The 18,664-nt window shown below is 46.2% G+C and overlaps 1 long non-coding RNA gene across 1 annotated transcript; it reads left to right on the top strand.

Annotated features, from left to right (window-relative positions):
- Positions 1-9,246: 9,246 nt before the first annotated feature.
- On the top strand, positions 9,247-17,372 carry LOC308595182. The gene is made up of 2 exons (XR_014011875.1): positions 9,247-10,879; positions 16,355-17,372. It is a non-coding gene; the product is annotated as an uncharacterized lncRNA (long non-coding RNA).
- The last annotated feature ends 1,292 nt before the right edge of the window (positions 17,373-18,664 follow it).

Raw genomic sequence — 18,664 nt, 5'->3', positions numbered from 1 at the left:
AACATAGTCTTGAATAATACTTTTCTCTTTAGATTTTGGGAATCCCACAAATGTATTCTTCGTAAAAGAAATTTACTTTTTTCCTAATAGCTATAGTTAAGGCAGGGGCTTTAATATAGTGGGGGTGCCCATAGCAAGCTATGGCAAGAAACAAAAACTCTTTCAGCCCTAGACAACTGGAGAATGGATTGGACACTGAGAATGTAGAGGATATTCCCCACCCCTTAGTATTCAAAACAACAGCAGCAAGTATTACAGTCAATAGACCAACGACCACAAAAACTATAAATCTTTAGCCATTAGACTAATTGTAGCTCCCTCGAACTTCTAGTATAACAGAAGCTCTTTTCTGAAACCTCCCTAGCTATTAAGCTACATGAAACTACATTGCTTGCGTACCATGAAGTATTAATGATTTATAATATTCAAATGCATTCAAAATGTCCACCTCAAAACCATGCTGCTTTCTTCAGAATCATTGCAAAGGAGATTTATTGCAGTGAAAATGCAAAGAGGTGTGCTCCTGCTTCAACTTGGCATATTCAAGTCCCATCGGTTTCAGTGCAAATTTCAATATTTAAGTGAATCCCAAAGCCCTTAATTTTGGATGAAGGTGAGCATCCTTTGGGAAGTTGTTTTGCTCCCCCCCCCCAAAAAAAAATATCATGGGAACTGCTAAGGGTTAGGGTTGTTAAGGTTGCTGGGAAGTGTAGCTCTGCGGTGGGTAAACTGCAGCTCCCAGGATTTTGTGTATCTGTGTTCCTTAAATGCATGGTGTGTAACACAGCCTAAGAATCTGAAGATACAGACAGAGAGAAGAAACCTAATGCCCCTAATGCTCTGATCCGAAGCACACATACTGTACTTGGAAGCAACCTCAGTTGCACTCAATGTATCTTTCCCCCAGTGTGATCGGACTGTAAGGTCTCTCAGCACTTAAATCCTCTGTACAGATGAGACATGGCCAGAGATGGGAGGATGCTGTATAATGGGGGTTGAAGAAAGGAAGGAAGGAAGGAAGGAAGGAAGGAAGGAAGGAAGGAAGGAAGGTGGAGCTACAAAATAAAGCACAGCAGTACCTAGGATAGCCCCTCCTCCATCTTACAACAGTGACTCTAGCAGATCCTGGAATAAGACCAAAATTGTCAAAGTGTCTTCCAGTCCCATAGCTTTCAGCAAATTCAAGATTCCGACAGTTTATTCCTTCAGGCGTTTATCTAGTGGCTCCAAACTTGCTTTCAGCTTCTGTTTCTGTTAGAACAGCAGTCATCCAGAAAAAAACCTCGGATGCTGTCTGTTCTGAAGCTTGTAATTTCATCACACATCTGAAGATTTTGCTTACTAAAGGTTCATCCAGACTTCCTTTTGCACTGCACTTTCCAGGCACAGGTCTGCCCTTTAAAGATCCATGTCCAAGCAGGGGTGGGTGGGTTTGGGGAGGGGACAGGTTGGTCCCGGCACTTTCCCTGGGAAAACTCGCATTTTAACACTGAATCAAAGCAAACCTCAATCCGCAGAAAACTCGGTTGCTGTTTGCTGAGAGAGACCATGGACAGAAAACTCAAAAAGTTTGCTTTTTGTCACCTTTCACTCTGAGCCCCGCTGGGCGGTCTGCTCACACTTCTAATAGCACTGCCGGCTAACAGACAAGGCTGCTGCAATGGTCCATGCCAGGGACTGGGTTCCTCTGCCCAGGTGCCCACCCAGCCACCCAGAGCAGCAGAGGAGCAGCCTGGGCAGCAGACGCACAGGTGGGCGGGCTCCAAGCCACTCCAAGCCAGAATAGAAATGTGTGATTTTGGCACGTGCCCCACCCCACCCCCAGGCCTACACCCTTGGTGGGGCCAACCTAACCAACCCCTGATATGCCCCAGACTGGGGTGGAACAAAGCCTTGATTATCTAGTTCCTCCCAAGGTGAGGGGCAGTAGACATAGATAAGCATGGCAGAACAGCTTGTTCTATGGTATTAACTCCTTCATGTGTGTGGATTTTTTAAAGATAACTTTTATTTGATTTTACAGGCATAGCGTTATAACAATACCAAATCAATATCCACGTTTAGAGATTTCTCCGAATCTCTGGACTTCCCCCCATCCTCTCCATGGGTCTTATTGTCAACGTTTTCAACTGCATATTGTTTCATAGTCCACATTTTATATCTGTCCATAATGTCCATATTAACTGTTACATTACAAGTGTTATTAAAATCCTGCCAATGTTTTCATCTGCTTGCAGTGGTCCCCTAAATAAATGGTAAATTTCCCCCATTTTTCTTAAAGTTTTTGTCTTCTTGATTTCTGAGCTTTCCAGTCAGTTTTGCCATTTCAATGTAGTCCATCAGCTTGGTTTACCATTCCTCTCTGATCAGGACCTTGTCTTCTTTCCACCTCTGTGCTAGCAACATCCATGCAGCTGTTGTTGCATACATAAAGAGCCTTTTCTGCTCCTTTGGGATATCAGTGCCCATAATGAAAAGGCTTCTGGGTTTTTTTTACAAAAGTTATTTTAAACATTTTTTTAATTCATTATATATCATTTCCTAGAAAGCTTTTATTACCTTGCATGACCACCACATATGATAAAAGTTACCGGTACCTTCTTTTTCCTTTACATTTCCAGCAGGTATTTGTACTTGTTTTATACTTTTTTGCTAGCTTACTAGGAGTCATTTAACCGTATAATTAAAGCTATGGTTTTCCCAGTAGCAATGTATGGAAGTGAGAGCTGGACCATAAAGAAGGCTGATTGCCAAAGAATTGATGCTTTTGAATTATGGTGCTGGAGGAGACTCTTGAGAGTCCCATGGACTGCAAGAAGATCAAACCTATCCATTCTTAAGGAAATCAGCCCTGAGTGCTCACTGGAAGGACAGATCATGAAGCTGAGGCTCCAATACTTTGGCCACCTCATGAGAAGAGAAGACTCCCTGGAAAAGACCCTGATGTTGGGAAAGATGGAGGGCACAAGGAGAAGGGGACGACAGAGGACGAGATGGTTGGACAGGGTTCTCGAAGCTACCAGCATGAGTTTGACCAAACTGCGGGAGGCAGTGGAAGACAGGAGTGCCCAGCGTGCCCATGGGGTCACGAGGAGTTGGACATGACTAAACGACTAAACAACAACAAGTATACAAGGATTATTATCCCTCAGTTGCTTCTGCTCTAGCAAGTTCTGCCGGGTTTTGAAACAATACAAAATCCTGCCAAACTGGTTTGCTGGAGGAATCAGTACATGCTCACAAGCAGTGATCCCTCTGGAGCATCGATCCAGACCACCTTCAGCTCCTTGAAAAAGTGTAACTTTTCTCTGTCTCCTGTTTCTTTTCTGAAATAACTTCTGAAGCTTCTGTTTAAATGCCCCTTCTCCCCCACCCTTTCACGTGTGTTCCCATATATAATCCAGCACCAACGAATTTGTAACGTATGTTTTTAATTTGACTTATTACACTGAGCACAATGGACTGTGTGTGTCACATACACTGTTCCTAAACAAAACAGCAGTGGAATAGAAATGTTGACTTAAAATGACTAAATATCAAGGCTAAAAATAAGGACTATCAAGAGGAATCGACTAAATATATCGTGACAATATGACATTTGAGAGAGGTTACAAATGTATTCCCCCAAAAAACAAGCAAGTACACTTGTACCATGAATCATTCCCAACAGCGCCAGCCAGCAGGACCAATGAGCAGAGATGAAAGAGTTATAATTCAACAATTTCAGGAGGGCCGCCAGCTTCCTGTTCCTGGAAAATGTGATGCCCTTTGGGTCCCCAAGTCTCAAGCCATGTAGGGCTTTAAAGGCAACCACCAGCATTTTGAATTGTCCCCAGAGATACACTAAGAGCCAACGCAGCTATTTTAGCACCATCAAGATGCTCTCCTGTAACCCTGTGAGGTGGTTGTTGTTGCTGTTCAGAGGGCTGCTGGGTGTCTTCCTCACCTCTCATCTCCTGATGTGGATGGAGATAAGGCCTAGCTGAAAAGAGTGGATTTTAAACCTTAACTGGTTGGCACCAGGGCTTTTCCTCCTTTCACATTCTACCTTTCCTCTGACAAAGGGAAGAGAATTATGTCCCTGTACCTCCATTGTGGAACACATGCTCAGAGAGTTCCTCTGGGAAGTAACTGCAGGAAATAGACTGTCAAATATAATTTGGGCCCACGCAACCTGTTGCCAGTCAGGTAACTGGTTGCCATACTAGCCTTGGAGCATAGAATGACAGCTCAACAGTAGAAATGCCTCAGCTTCTGCCTCAGTTGAGGCTAGTTGGAAGGGTAAGTCAAGCACAACTTGTGTCTTGCGGTGACCTCACAGCCAGGCTCTGCCTCCTCAGCAACTTGGCTGGGGAAGGTCCTGTCAGTTTGCATTTCTTAGTGTAGAAAGTATTGAACAGATGTGTAGAGATCTTTCCTATTCTACTTAATTCAAGAGAGTTCTGGAAGTTTCTGGAAGCTTCTTTGTATGAAAGAAGCTTCATGATTATTTGGGTTATACCTTCAGAGAAGCTGGCTTGATCTGATTCTCTTATCTCTTCCAATTAAGGAGCCTGGGTTTTACTTTCCCTTTCTATCTCTCTTCATTCTGGTGTGGTATTCTGTACATAGTATGCTTAGTGTTTAGTATTGTTATAAGTTTATAAGTTTTTGTAAGTGCTGCAACTGGATTTTATATGGACCGTGCCAATCCTGAATGTTGTGGATTTGTGCCCATTATGCTGGTTTGCCTTCAGTAGCAAGTAAAGCTCTGCTGAATGAAGTACAATTGTATGTGGTCTATTTTTGGAAACTCTGCTACGTGTTTAAGTTTTTTCCTCCCCAGAAGAAGCTGGGGCAACAGGTTCAGCCCTGCCATTTAACAAAATTGGCCATAGCGCGTGGGGCATCCTAGAAAGCACAAATAATTAGGCGAGCTGAAAACTGGCAGCTTATAGTTGCTGCAAATCCATTTAGTTTTGGCTTGAGAAATTAACAAAACAGGATTCAGCCTCTGAGCCACTGCCATCTTATCTCATCACACCACCATGGTGATAAGGTAAGGCAAATTAGTGGTCGGCTTCTTTTGTGCTAAAAGAGATAGTTCTGCCTGTGCTTTGTCCTTTCCAGCCGTAATTGTGGGGTTTGTAAGGAAAGGATATTTCAGAGACTGAGCTGGTGATCCATTGCAGTTGAGCATTTACCTGTCACATCAGTTTAAAAGGCGCACCACCATAAACTAAAACGCCTTTGCTTTGAATGATTGATGAAAGAAACTCGATGAAAGAAACTCGATGAAGGCCTCCCTTTTGCAGAGAGCAGAAGATTGGTTTGCATTGAAATGAGCGGGCAAAAAACAGAGCACAGAGCAACCTTTATTGAAACTGACTCCTCTTGGGTCTCAGTTTACATTTCTGGAGGCTGGTGTTCCAAATACTCTTAGGTGAAAGGAGATACTGTAGGTGGAATGAAAGAGGCAACAGTCAAGCAGCTGGCAACTGTAACCTACCACTAAGTATTTCAACGATACCTGTAGATCACTCTTGAATTCGGCTTCTCCTTTTAAAGATTAAAGTCCAGGCTTAGATAAATAATTCACAGGTACTTTGTGAATGCTCACTTCGTGAACTTCGATATAGATCAACGACAGCAAAAACCCTCAGCTGTTGTCATAATGACTTTCCTTACTTAGTTCCTGCCACTACCTACTTTGGTAATTGAAAGGCCCATTGTGAAGAGCCCTGGTAGCTGCCACCATACTAGTCTCGGTAATAAAGGAAAGACAGTTTTCTTGAGAAGTTTTGCCAGACTGGTTTCTGCGTTGTGGGTTGCACAGAGCTTACTTATAGGCAGCATGAAATCTGAAGATCATTTGCAGCAGGAAAGTAAAATATTCCAGTGATTCATCCAACCTTATTTGTGGCCAGTGACACACCCCACCCCATAAGTCATTCTGGAATAGAATTGGAGAACTGGTGGTCTTACAGAAGTTGTTGGGGACCAGCCATCCAATGGTTAGAGAGTATGGGAGCTGTATTTCAGCAACATCTGGAGGGCACAGATTCCCCCAGCTCAAGATTGTGTGGCCTTCCGAAAGCCCCGAGAAGAATATACATGAAAGATGGAGAGATAACTCAGCAAAAAAAAAAAAAAAAAAAAGGAAGCCACTAGCAGGCATGCAAGCCTGGACAAGTGTGGATTCTACAGGTTTCATAGCCTTGGTTTATTCTTCCTAAAGACTAAGCAGGAAAGGACTATTACCCATCATCACCACAACCAGTCAGTTCATTCCCTGCATTATGGACATTGCCCATTAATAACACATATCTTTGGGTTATAGAAGGCTAAACTCTTTCTATAGGCTACCATCGTTTTGGATCTGACTATTGACTAGGTCTCCTTCCATGGGAATAGTTTCTCTAAAAAGAGCAGTCATGAGCAAAGCACCCTGTTGTGCAAATGATATCTTTTGGTCATGCTTGGTCATCTTTCACATGCCACTTATACATGGGCAGTTACACCCCTGGTGTGTTAAAATGGCCAAATGAGTGGGAAGCTGCCATAGGAATACAATTTTGTTACCACATAGGAAATGAGGGTTAGTAAATGACCTGGAACGTTGACCTCAGGCCAGCAGGGAGAAAAAGCTGTTCGTAACGGACCGACAGCTGGAATAGATCTCCCGACAGAGCAAGCTCAGTACTACTGTATATGAAAAGTAAAACTCCCAAACCACTTTAAAAATCTGAGGACACTCCTATATTGAATAGGTTCAGAACAATGCAGGATCAAAGTCCTTAGTAATCCTTACTAATAAGGGAGCCACATGAATGTACATTAAGACTTATGTGGGCTAGTAGAAGCAGAGGCAGGACTGGATTAATTATTAGACTAAATATACTACAAAATATGTGAGGTGAGTGGGGCTGAGAGACTTCAAAGAAGTGTGACTAGCCCAAGATCACCCAGCAGCTGCATGTGGAGGAGCGGAGACGCAAACCCGGTTCACCAGATTACGAGTCTACCGCTGTTAACCACTACACCACTACACTGGATTGTGGGATATAAATGAAGCCAGTGTCCACATTTTTGTTGAGCCATGTTGTGGCTCGTTTCTCCATTGTGGAAGATTGCCGCTTCCCCCTCAGGAACCCTTCTGCCAAGTTGGGCAACAATATCTTCAAAGGCATTCAAGTTGACACAGGTTGGAACTGCCACACCAAAAATTGGAAAAAGCCATGCCAATGTCACATTTGGCCTGCCATCTGGGTTCAAAATGGTGGTCTGCATTCCAACATTTATGAAAATAGCATCTACCACCTCAGGAACCCTGTAACTAGTTTGAAATCAGTGCAGGTTGAAACTGACACACCAAAAAGTCATGCCAAATCTTGATTCAAAATGGTGGCCAGTGTCCCAATGTCAATGAAAACTCCCACCTCAGGAACCTTTATGTCAACTTTGGCAATGATATCTTAAGAAGCGGCCAAACCTTTTGGGAAGAAGCAGAGAAGCCGTTTCCCAAAATGCAAGTCTTCTTTAAATCAAGCATAATTGATGATGGAGTGCTGCTCCTCTTGAACACATCCTTTCTCTGAGCATGCGGGGAAAAGTTGGCTCATGTTTCCATATTTCTGAATGTATAAAGGAAAGATGTGCAAGTGCATGCCTCCCCACCCTATTTACAACCCTGTCTACAAATCTGCCAAAGCCCAAATTTAATTGGCTTGTGGAATGGAATGTTAGAGTTAATTCACCCATTAGCATGTCATTACTACTCTTTCATTCTTTATGGAGCTTAACCATTTTTGTCTGTTTGTTTTGATCTTTTTAAAGCGGCTACATAACCAAATTTTAAAAGGATTTTTGCAGACGGAAGATTAGAAACAGGCTTTGTGCCCTATGTGCTAAGATAATGCCTTTTGTTGAATCACAAATGACAGGCCGTTCTATTTTGTTATTTTTCTGACTGTTTCCCATTTCAGTTATGTGATCTTGGTATTGAGTGATAAATTCATGCTTGTGCACTTTATAGGTGTTGTGTGTCTCCCTTCCTGCACTGGAAGGTGTAAGCTGATCTTTCTTTGGCAGCCCTGCAAGAATTCAATTTTTAGAGGAAGGAAATTAATACCAGGCAGCATGCAGTAGCAAGGAAAGGAATGATCTCATTTTCATTTAGATCTTGTATCACCTTTTTGGGGGTTAACACTTAATAACTTAACAAATGAGTAGAGTTGGTGTAGTGCATAGGTAGGCAAACTAAGGTCCAGGGGCCGGATCAGGCCCAATCGCCTTCTAAATCCGGCCCACGGACAGTCCGGACATCAGCGTGTTTTTACATGAGTAGAATGTGTCCTTTTATTTAAAATGCATCTCTGGGTTATTTGTGGGGCCTGCCTGGTGTTTTTACATGAGTAGAATGTGTGCTTTTATTTAAAATGCATCTCTGGGTTATTTGTGGGGCATAGGAATTTGTTCTTCTCCCCCCCCCAAAAAAATATAGTCCAGTCCCCCACAAGGTCTGAGGAACAGTGGACCAGCCCCCTGCTGAAAAAGTTTGCTGAACCTTGGTGTTGTGACTGGCAGACCAATCCATCATGGAGTGGCATAATCACTGCCACATCTCCAGCCCGGTCGCTATGGATGGAAAGATTTCTAAATTTTGGTTCTCTGTGTTTCTCATTTCCTCATCCAGCTCTCCACATTTCACCTGCGATTTGCATTAAAACAACAACAACAACAACAACAACAACAACAACAACAAACAAACCTGCTCAAAATTCACCAGCATTTTAGTGCAAACGTCTCCCAATAAACACATTTGTGTATGCGTTTTTTAAAAACCAACGTACACATTTCCCCAAGCAGTTTCTGCTAATATTGTGCTCCTTTGTATGTTATGTTCACCGTTATATTCATTCCTATGCACATTGTCCCCTGACATATGCATTTTTGCAAATATGGTTTGATTGGAGAACTGCATTGCAAAATTTGAATAAGTGCGAATTTTGGAGGGTAGTTCTGTTTTGGTTTGCAATATCGTTTCGGAAAGAGCAGATTTAATAGATTCGGCTTTAAATGAAAACTGAATCAAATTTCTTGGTCCCTTCCCACTCTACAGTTTTATGATTCTTCCCTGTCACTAACCATTACTCTTGCCGGCCAAGGAAGATATCAGTGGGAGGAGAGGCCAAAGCTTGCTCTTGCTTGGAGCTGGCACAGCTCAGGTCTCATGCTGCCAAATGGCAGCAGTAAACCTGGCTCAATTCAGTCCTTTTCCCTCCTAGAACGCCTCGTTTCTGGTTCTACTTACTTGCATGTTTTGTGGGTGGAAGGATGAGGTCGTATCACTCCACAGGTAAAGTCCAGTGGGCCTGTTCTGGGCTGGTGAGAGTGAGACTTCTGCTCCATTTGATCCCCACCTCTGCCATCACAGCAGGTTGGGGTTTGGATTGTACCCTAAATGTGAAAGTGGCTGGCTGACAAGCCTCTGAATCGAATCTCACTACAGTGGTACCTCAGGTTACATACACTTCAGGTTACATACGCTTCAGGTTACAGACTCCGCTAACCCAGAAATAGTGCTTCAGGTTAAGAACTTTGCTTCAGGATGAGAACAGAAATCGTGCTCTGGCGGCATGGCGTCAGCAGGAGGCCCCATTAGCTAAAGTGGTACTTCAGGTTAAGAACAGTTTCAGGTTAAGTACGGACCTCCGGAACGAATTAAGTACTTGACCCGAGGTACCACAGTACAAGGCCTTAGGCAAGTGACTGACTATTCTCAGTGGCGTTATTTGATCGGCAGTAGGAAGAAAACTTACCTACCATACTTTAGGCAGATATTTTAAGAATTGCCAAGGCAAAGCACTTGGAAGACTGCAAAAGTGCTATATGAATGCAACCCATGTGGTTGTACTTCAGATACTTGCTTTTTTTAAAGACAAATGCCCATAAAGTGCAGTATCTCATGCAGTAAAATGGTATAAAGCAATGGACACTTCAAATCAAATCAAAACAAGCTTTATTATACTAGCCAAATCAAATCAAAACAAGCTTTATTATACAGCCATACACCGTCAGGAAAAGAAACATCCATCTAACTATATAACTGCATATAAAGCAGGGCCACTGCCTGGACCATCAAGATCATGTGCAGATTGGGGACTCCATACAGCGCACAATATTTTCCTATTCAGACCTCGGAATCTCCTTTACAGTTTACAGCCATTTTTGTCCAGGTTCTTCTTCCTGATCTTTCTTGCCGCCAGCTCAAAGAGGGCCACATTATAAGTCACTGGAGCATTAGCATCACTGAGCAGCCGTAGAACCCTCTCCGCCAGGGAAAGAAAGCGCAATGGACACTTGACAAATTTCTAGCTCTCAGGAGGTAGCACATGCTCAGATTCAGACTCTCTGACATTTGTTGAAGCATTCCTGCCTAAAATCCTGGAGAACTTATGCGAGGATCTGCCTCGATATCAAGCAATCTCCCCTATTCTTGGTGTGATCTGGTTCCTTGCCTGGGGTGCTCCTAGAGCCAGATTTTACCACCAGAGACTTAAGTGACCTTGGCTGCAAGTGCGTGTGTTTCGCTAGCTAAAGCAGCTTTACGCAAGCTGTGAACTCTCCTGGTCACAGTTATCCATGCTCTGTTAAGCTCCAAGTTAGACGGAAAAGTGTTTGGAAACATCAGCTATTGCAAAACACACTGGGATCAGGTGAAGGGAGCACATCTCACTTATTCTTGAAGAGCAGCACTGGCTGGCTGCCCAACTTCAGAGCACAATTCAAAGTGCTGGTGCTCAGCTTTAAACCTCAATTTGGCTTGGGTCTTTCTTAATATCAACCAGCTGGTGTATTACATGGGCCTTCAGGTGCAGCGCCAGCTCAGGTGAAGCAGGTTGTCAGGGAACTGCCATCAGAGCATCAGGTGGTGGAGGGACTCAGGCAGGATGAAAGAGACTCAACTGCGGAAGCAGGGACCAGCAGGGGGAGGAGTGGGTCTCTGAGGGAATGCGAGCAGGAGGGAGGGCTCAGGGAGGCTTCCAGCGAGAACAGTGGGGAAGTATCGGAGTCTCCCATAGGGAGACCCATACCTCGCAGGAAACTGTCACGCCGCGAGTCCAGGAGACGCGTTTCCGTTAAGGAACTTCTTTGCTGGAAACGCTTCCGCAGACAGCCACTGTCGGACTCTACTAGTGACTAGAGCAGACATGTCTGAGGAGCTCCGTCACACACGGAGGTTTGTGGGGGCGCACAAACTCTGAGGGAGCACGTTTTCACGCACAAGCAGCTAATCAAACCCTCACAGCAGTCCGACAGTCTTTGTACGCTGCCTGTGCAAGAGAAGGCATCATGAGCGAACCAACCGGAACCGGAGGAGCAGGGGCTGGAGCTGGTCCAAGCTTGGAAGATAGATACCGAGCGTTGGAGGTTCAACTGGCCCTGCAGACGGCGAGGCTGGAGGAGAGAAGGGCTCAGGATGCAGACAAGAAGGGGAGAGCCACTCAATTCCCCAGAAAGGTACCAGGATTGGTGCAGAAATTTGGGGGGGACCCCAAGGACTACCATGCTTTTAGGACAGAGATGCAATATGCCCTTAATGTGCAGTTCGATGAGTTCCCTGATGAGGAATCGCGAGTTGCTTTTGTAATTGGGCATCTTGAGAAAGGGGCTAGAGACTGGGTTCGACCCCTAATGGCAACGCACAATGACATACTAAAGGACACAATGAAGTTCTTTCGTGCAATGGATATCATGTTTTCCAGCGATATTGAGGAAGGGGTGGTGCGCAGACAGCTAATGGCTTGTAAGCAGGGGAGTCGATCTGTCCGTGAATATTGGACTGAGTTTACCATGCTGATTCACAGACTGAGTTGGGATTTATCGGCGGCACCCGTTCAAATGCTATTTGAAGAAGGTCTTTCTTCGGGGGTGAAAGACGAGCTGGCACGGAGCCCCAGGGCGGAGTCTATGGATCAGCTGACCAAATCTGCGCTGACCATAGGAGCGCGGCAGGAGGCAAGAGCCTTGGAGAGGCGGGAAGGGAGAGGGGAACGTTGGAAGGAGTTCCGCATTCCAGACATTCCTGAGCCAGCTTTCCCGCCGGCAGAGCCGATGGAAATCGGAACAGCGCGCGCGCGCGCATTTTCAAAAACCAGCGAGGGAGCTAAGAAGGAGGGAAAGGGCCCCCGGAAATGCTATCTCTGCCAACAGCCAGGCCACTTTGCCAGAGTCTGCCCCCAGAGGAAGGAATGGCAAGGGATGGTGGGAGCTGTTGAGGGGGGAGAAGAAGGGGGAGCGGAGCAGGTAAAAGCCAACGCCTGGTTGCCACAATTGGGGCACTGCAGCCAGGCCAAAGAGCAGTGAAAGTGCCCGTGCCAGAAGCTCCTCGACCTGCTCTAGTGATTGAAGTGTCGCTAGAGCTGCAGAATGGGCACCCCCTAAAAATAAAGGCGTTATTGGACTCAGGCAGCTCCTGCAATTTTATGAGCAAGGAGTTTGCTGCTGAACACCAGATACAGACCATCCCTTTAAGCAACCCCCTGCAGGTGACCACGATTGATGGCAGGGAGTTGTTGGGAGGAGGAGTCCGCTTGCAGACTGTCCCAATGATAATGAGGGTGGCAAGGCACACAGAACTGATAGCGTTTAATGTGGCCACCCTGGGAGGCGCTCCCATTATTTTGGGAATGAGCTGGCTAGCTCTACATGATCCGCTGGTTGGCTGGCATCAAAGAGTGGTGTCCTTTGGTTCTGCACATTGCCTAGAACACTGCAAAGGGGAGAAGGGTTCAGTAGGGGCCCAAGCCACCCTAGCAGGGACTGAAGTAATGGGGAAGGTGAAGGTACCACCACAGTATGCAGATCTCAGCGACGTGTTCAGCGAGAAGGAAGCTGACCAACTACCACCTCATAGACCCTTTGATTGTCAGATCAATTTACTCCCTGGAGCACAGCTTCCCGTGGGCAAGTTGTATGCCATGTCAGACAGGGAAATGCAGGAGTTGCGAGGGTTCATTGACAAGAACCTGAAGAGAGGCTTCATCAGAGAGTCCAAAGCAGCAGGGGGGAGCCCAGTGTTCTTTGTGGACAAAAAAAATGCGGACAAGCCGAGACTTGTATGTGATTTTAGGCGGCTGAATGCAGTGACTGAACCGGTGGCGTTCCCTATGCCCAGAATTGATGATATTTTGACCATGGTGAGGAAGGGAAAGATTTTCACAAAGCTGGATCTAAGGGGGGCGTACAACCTGATACGCATAAGGAAAGGGGATGAATGGAAAACCACCATGTTTACCCCTTTGGGGGCGTTTGAATACCTCGTTATGCCATTTGGATTACAAGCAGGCTCCGCGTGTTTTCAATCTTTTATGAACCACGTGCTGGGCCCTTTGCTCTACAAGAATTGCGTTGCCTTTCTAGATGATGTGTTGGTGTATTCTGAGAATGAGGAGCAACATGTGAGAGACGTCAGAGAAGTGTTGAGCAGACTGCAAGCCAACAGGCTGTGGGTCAAACTGGAGAAGTGTCGGTTCCATACCAAGGAGGTGGAATTCCTGGGGTACCGCCTGTCAGACAAGGGATTGGCCATGGATCCCGGCAAGGTACAGGCAGTGCTGGAATGGAAAACACCCAAAACCAAGAAGGATGTGCAGAGGTTCCTAGGGTTTGGAAACTTTTATCGTAAGTTTATCCGCAACTTCGCCCATCTGACGGCGCCCATCACTGACTGTCTCAGCAGTAAAAAGAAGTTTGTATGGACGGCGGAGGCGGAGCGAGCGTTTGAGGAACTGAAAAGGGCCTTCGCCTCTGAAGAACAACTTCTGCATGTGGATTTACGAAAGAAGCTAAGGGTTGAAACAGACGCATCTGACAGAGCCATAGGGGCGGTGCTTCTTCTGCAGTCGGGGAAGGAGGAGTCGGAGTGGCGTCCGTGTGCCTTCTTCTCGCGGAAGCTGAACAAATCCGAGAGGAACTACACGGTGTACGACCGAGAACTGCTTGCTATTCATGAGGCGTTCCGGAGATGGAGGCATCTGCTAGTTGGTGCACAACATAAAGTGCAAGTGTGCACGGACCATAAAAATCTAGAGTACTGGAGAACGGCGCGAGTGCTCAACCAAAGGCAGTTGAGATGGGCCCAAGAGTTCTCCAAATTTAACTTTGAGATTTGTTATGTGCCAGGCCCAGAGAATGTTAGGGCGGACGCCCTCTCACGCAAACCTGAATATTTGGAGGGGGAGGGAGCACCCGAAGAAACCCATATCATTCCAGAGGACCGCTGGGTGTGTGGGGCGACTTTGGTGGGGCAAAGGGAATTGGTAGAGGGTACGGTGCAGGATGCATACGCCCAGGGGAAACTCAGGGATCTCAGAGGGGAGGAAGACAAATCCGGTGGTTTTGAGGAGAGAAATGGGGCATTGTATTATAAGGGAGCGTTATATATACCTGAAGGGGAATTGAGGGAGAAAGTACTCAAGCAGCTGCACGATAGCCCCACAGCAGGGCACTTTGGGCAACACAAAACCATGTGGCTGGTTACCAGGGAATTTTGGTGGCCCAAGGTCAGGGAAGATGTGCGGGAGTATGTGAGAGGGTGTGAACAATGCCAAAGAGCCAAGGGGGAGAGGCAGGCGCCGGCTGGTTTATTAGAACCACTGCCCACACCTGAGAGACCGTGGGAAGCAGTGGCAATAGATTTCATGACTGATCTGCCAAGGTCTAGAGGGAAAACAGCCATCATGGTTGTAGTAGACCTGTTAACTAAGATGGCCCACTTCATAGCCTGCTCACATGCGGTTACAGCAGAAGAAACCGCCAAATTGTTTGTAGAGAATGTGTTTAGGTTGCATGGCGCCCCCTTGAGGGTGGTTTCAGACCGAGGGAAACAATTTACTTCCAGGTTCTGGAGGAAGCTCATGAGCTTACTGCATGTAGAGGTTAATTTCTCAACGGCCCGTCATCCTGAAACCAACGGGCAGGCGGAAAGAGCAAATGGGGTTCTCCAACAATATTTGAGGTGTTATGTTAATGACAGAGAGAATGATTGGGTGGAGAAGCTGGCGTTGGCAGAATTTGCCTACAACAATGCAGAGAACGTGTCCACGGGGATGAGCCCCTTTTTGGCTAATCACGGGTGCCATCCCAGAGCCTTCCCAGGGGGGGAGGGGGAGAACTGGAGCGTTCCAGCTGCAGAACAGTTCGTGGAAGAAATGGAAGCGATCCATCGCCAGCTCCAACTCCACTTAAACAGGGCTAAGGAGGAATATAAGAGGCAAGCAGACAAAAACAGAAGGGAAGGTGAAAGCATCAGGGTGGGGGACCAGGTGTGGCTGTCAACCCAAGGGTTGCCATTCAAAGGAGGTTGTAAGAAATTAAGACCCAAAAGGCTGGGTCCGTTTGAAGTCATACAGCAGGTCAATCCAGTGGCTTTCAGGCTCCGGTTACCGAACCACATGAAGCTGCACCCAGTTTTTCACAGGTCGTTGCTGTCACCGTATAGAGGAGACAGTGAGGGGAGGGTCACTAGGGGACCAGCAATGGAGGAGAAGGAACACAGCTACCATGTAGCGGAGATCCTCGATTCCAGGTGGAAGGGAGATCAAGTAGAGTATTTGGTAATGTGGGAAGGGGAACCGGAGTCGGAAAACACCTGGGTTAGGGCAGAGGATGTCAATGACGAGGTTTTAATAGAGACTTTTCATCAGAGGTTCCCACGTAAACCTCAGCCTGTAGCGAGGTTCCGAAGGGAATACTTTGCCACCACCGACGAGGAAGAGGAGTTGGAGGGGTTCCCAGATTCTGAAGAGGAGGAGGATTCAGCTGGCCAGGACGACGATCGATGGAGAGAATTGTTCGAGACGTCAGAAGATGAGGAAGATTCGTTTCGGGGTTTTAGCCCTTCACCTCCCAGGGGGGAGGAATTGGGAGGGGGTGAGGGGGGCCCTGGAGGGGAGGTGGATGTCAGGGAACTGCCATCAGAGCATCAGGTGGTGGAGGGACTCAGGCAGGATGAAAGAGACTCAACTGCGGAAGCAGGGACCAGCAGGGGGAGGAGTGGGTCTCTGAGGGAATGCGAGCAGGAGGGAGGGCTCAGGGAGGCTTCCAGCGAGAACAGTGGGGAAGTATCGGAGTCTCCCATAGGGAGACCCATACCTCGCAGGAAACTGTCACGCCGCGAGTCCAGGAGACGCGTTTCCGTTAAGGAACTTCTTTGCTGGAAACGCTTCCGCAGACAGCCACTGTCGGACTCTACTAGTGACTAGAGCAGACATGTCTGAGGAGCTCCGTCACACACGGAGGTTTGTGGGGGCGCACAAACTCTGAGGGAGCACGTTTTCACGCACAAGCAGCTAATCAAACCCTCACACAGGTGATGACCCAAGAGAGGGCCTTTGAGTGATCAGACTCCACCTATGGAATTCTCCCCCATGACGGAGGCTTACCTGGCACTTGTGATGCAATCTTTTCAGCGACAGGCAGAGACCTTTTTTCTTTCCCCACGCCTTTAAACATCTGCCCAGATTTCAGTATTTTTTTTATCGCTGCTTTTATTTCGCTATATTGATTGTTATTGTTTTATTACACTTTTATGTGTGTTTTATTGTTGGTTGTGAACCAAAATACCTATTGAAAGGTGCTATATAATCACAACAACGTTGTTTTCCTTCCATTCTTCCTACTGCACTCTTCTGTGGTACATTGTAAGGAACTTATATTCGAAGAAGCCACAAATTCCTTTGCTGTGGAGTTTGTATCATTGGGGAAAGAACTCATGAACAGAAGAATTTTCAGATGAATCTTGAACGTTCAGTATTTATAGGTTCAATGTTTTCCCCCAGGGGGTACTCAAAGGTACGCAGTAACAGTACCTCCTTTCTTGTTGTTATTAAAAAGTGTGACACTTACTTTAACAACTTCATGGTGAGTACTGGTACCTATTTTTCGGGGGGGGGAGCAGTGTATATGTTCATATGCATACCACAAGCTAACATCTGAAACAGCTTCTTGCAACCATTCCCAAACCAAATTTTAATCAATTCCATGTAAAAGAAGCATTGTGTCCCATTTTATTCATACTGAAGTAAAGATACAAAGCATCGAACGGCAAATCTATATTGGAGAGACCGGAATCCAGATTTCCTGTGCCAGCTCTTTAATCACAAAACCACTCGCCTTTATTTTCTAAAACACAATGGCATGCTGTATAAATAGCACCTTACGCTGCAGAAGGAATGGGAAAGAAACCAGGAAGCAACACCAAAACATTCTCTTCCCGCACTCATGTACAAAGAGTTGTATATACTTGAGCTTGGTGGATATAACACATTCAGATCTGAATTAGACAGATCTGAATTTGGTCTGATTGTGAAGCTGCTGCACAACCCCCCCCCCCAAAAAAAGAGGGCTACAACCACTAAATGTGGAGAAGTTATCATTTAATATGCTTTAGCTACTCTCATATTCTCAGTTAGGAGTACCAAAGGGTAGGCTTCCATCCTTTATAAGCATGCTTGCTTGTAAAGTGGGGATTCAAGTGCATCAATACATTGCATCTGTAGCTCCCACCCTCGTTCCAGAAGTTTGGAGCAGCCTTGTCACTTGGGGGGGTGAGGGCCAGGCCAAAATTTGATGCCCCTACCTACTGCCCTCAGGCTGCCTTCCCAAAGTTGGCTAAGTGAGGTGCCGGGTTTTTGGAAGGAGGCGCAAGGCTCTGGCAGGGTCCCAGAGCCTTCCCATCTCCTTCTGAAAGCTGGGAAAGTGCTAACTAGACTTTGGAAAGGAGGAGGGAGGACTCCAGCTGCGTCCCAACATCCTTTGGGAAGGCTGTGCAAGGGCTGCAGGGGTGTATGTGTGTGTGAAATGTTGCTGAGGGCCTTCAAAAAAGGCTTAAAGTCCTGCATGCAGCCCTCAGGCCATGCGTTGGACCGCCCTAAGCTAGAGGAAAACTATGCAGAGCAGCAAATGCAAATTTTACTTTTTTCTACACTCCTCTCAATCTTCCATCTGGGCAAGCAAGTCATTATTGGGGTCCAGGGATCATTCCCACCAAACAAGAGCCAGAGAAAGTGGCTCAGAGGAGCACCTTTTGACCCAGGTCTTGAAGTTTCCCATCCCTGGCTTTAGCAAAAGCTCCACAGGAACCGGATTGCTTTTCAGTATCACAGTGTAAACAAAGTATAGGAAGTGTTGAGAGGTGATACCATTTAAACCAAACAGTGAGCCGTGCAGCAAAAAATGATAAGGAGCACATGACATTATATTCAAAGTTTGGGTGTTTTTGGCTCACATTTACACCCTCTCTACGTTTCCCATTTCATTTATAATGTGGCACTATAAAAGACCCAGTGTTTCCTGTAGTGCTTTTACTGCACTAAAAACAAAGAGATAAATGAATGAAATCTATCTTCGGCTGTGTGCAGAGTAAATCTGACAGCAATTAACTGTGAGCGCGTTAATAGGATAAACCAGGGCTGGCCCAATACATTCTGCTGCCTGAGGCCATGAACAAGACAGTGCCTCTCCTTCCAACTCAGCTGGCAGCTGAATCTGATTTCTGCACTTATGACACGACAGCATTATCCACTGCATGTGAAGCACCAGGCTAGTTCAGGGGTGAGGAGTGCAGGCTGTGGAAGAGATACAGCTCTGTCCTCAATAGACTGGAATTGCTAGGGGCTTA

Source organism: Podarcis bocagei (genome assembly GCF_964188305.1).
Source record: "Podarcis bocagei genome assembly, chromosome: 9".
Taxonomy (NCBI): Eukaryota; Metazoa; Chordata; class Lepidosauria; order Squamata; family Lacertidae; genus Podarcis; species Podarcis bocagei.
This window is presented reverse-complemented; position numbering and strand designations above follow the sequence as displayed.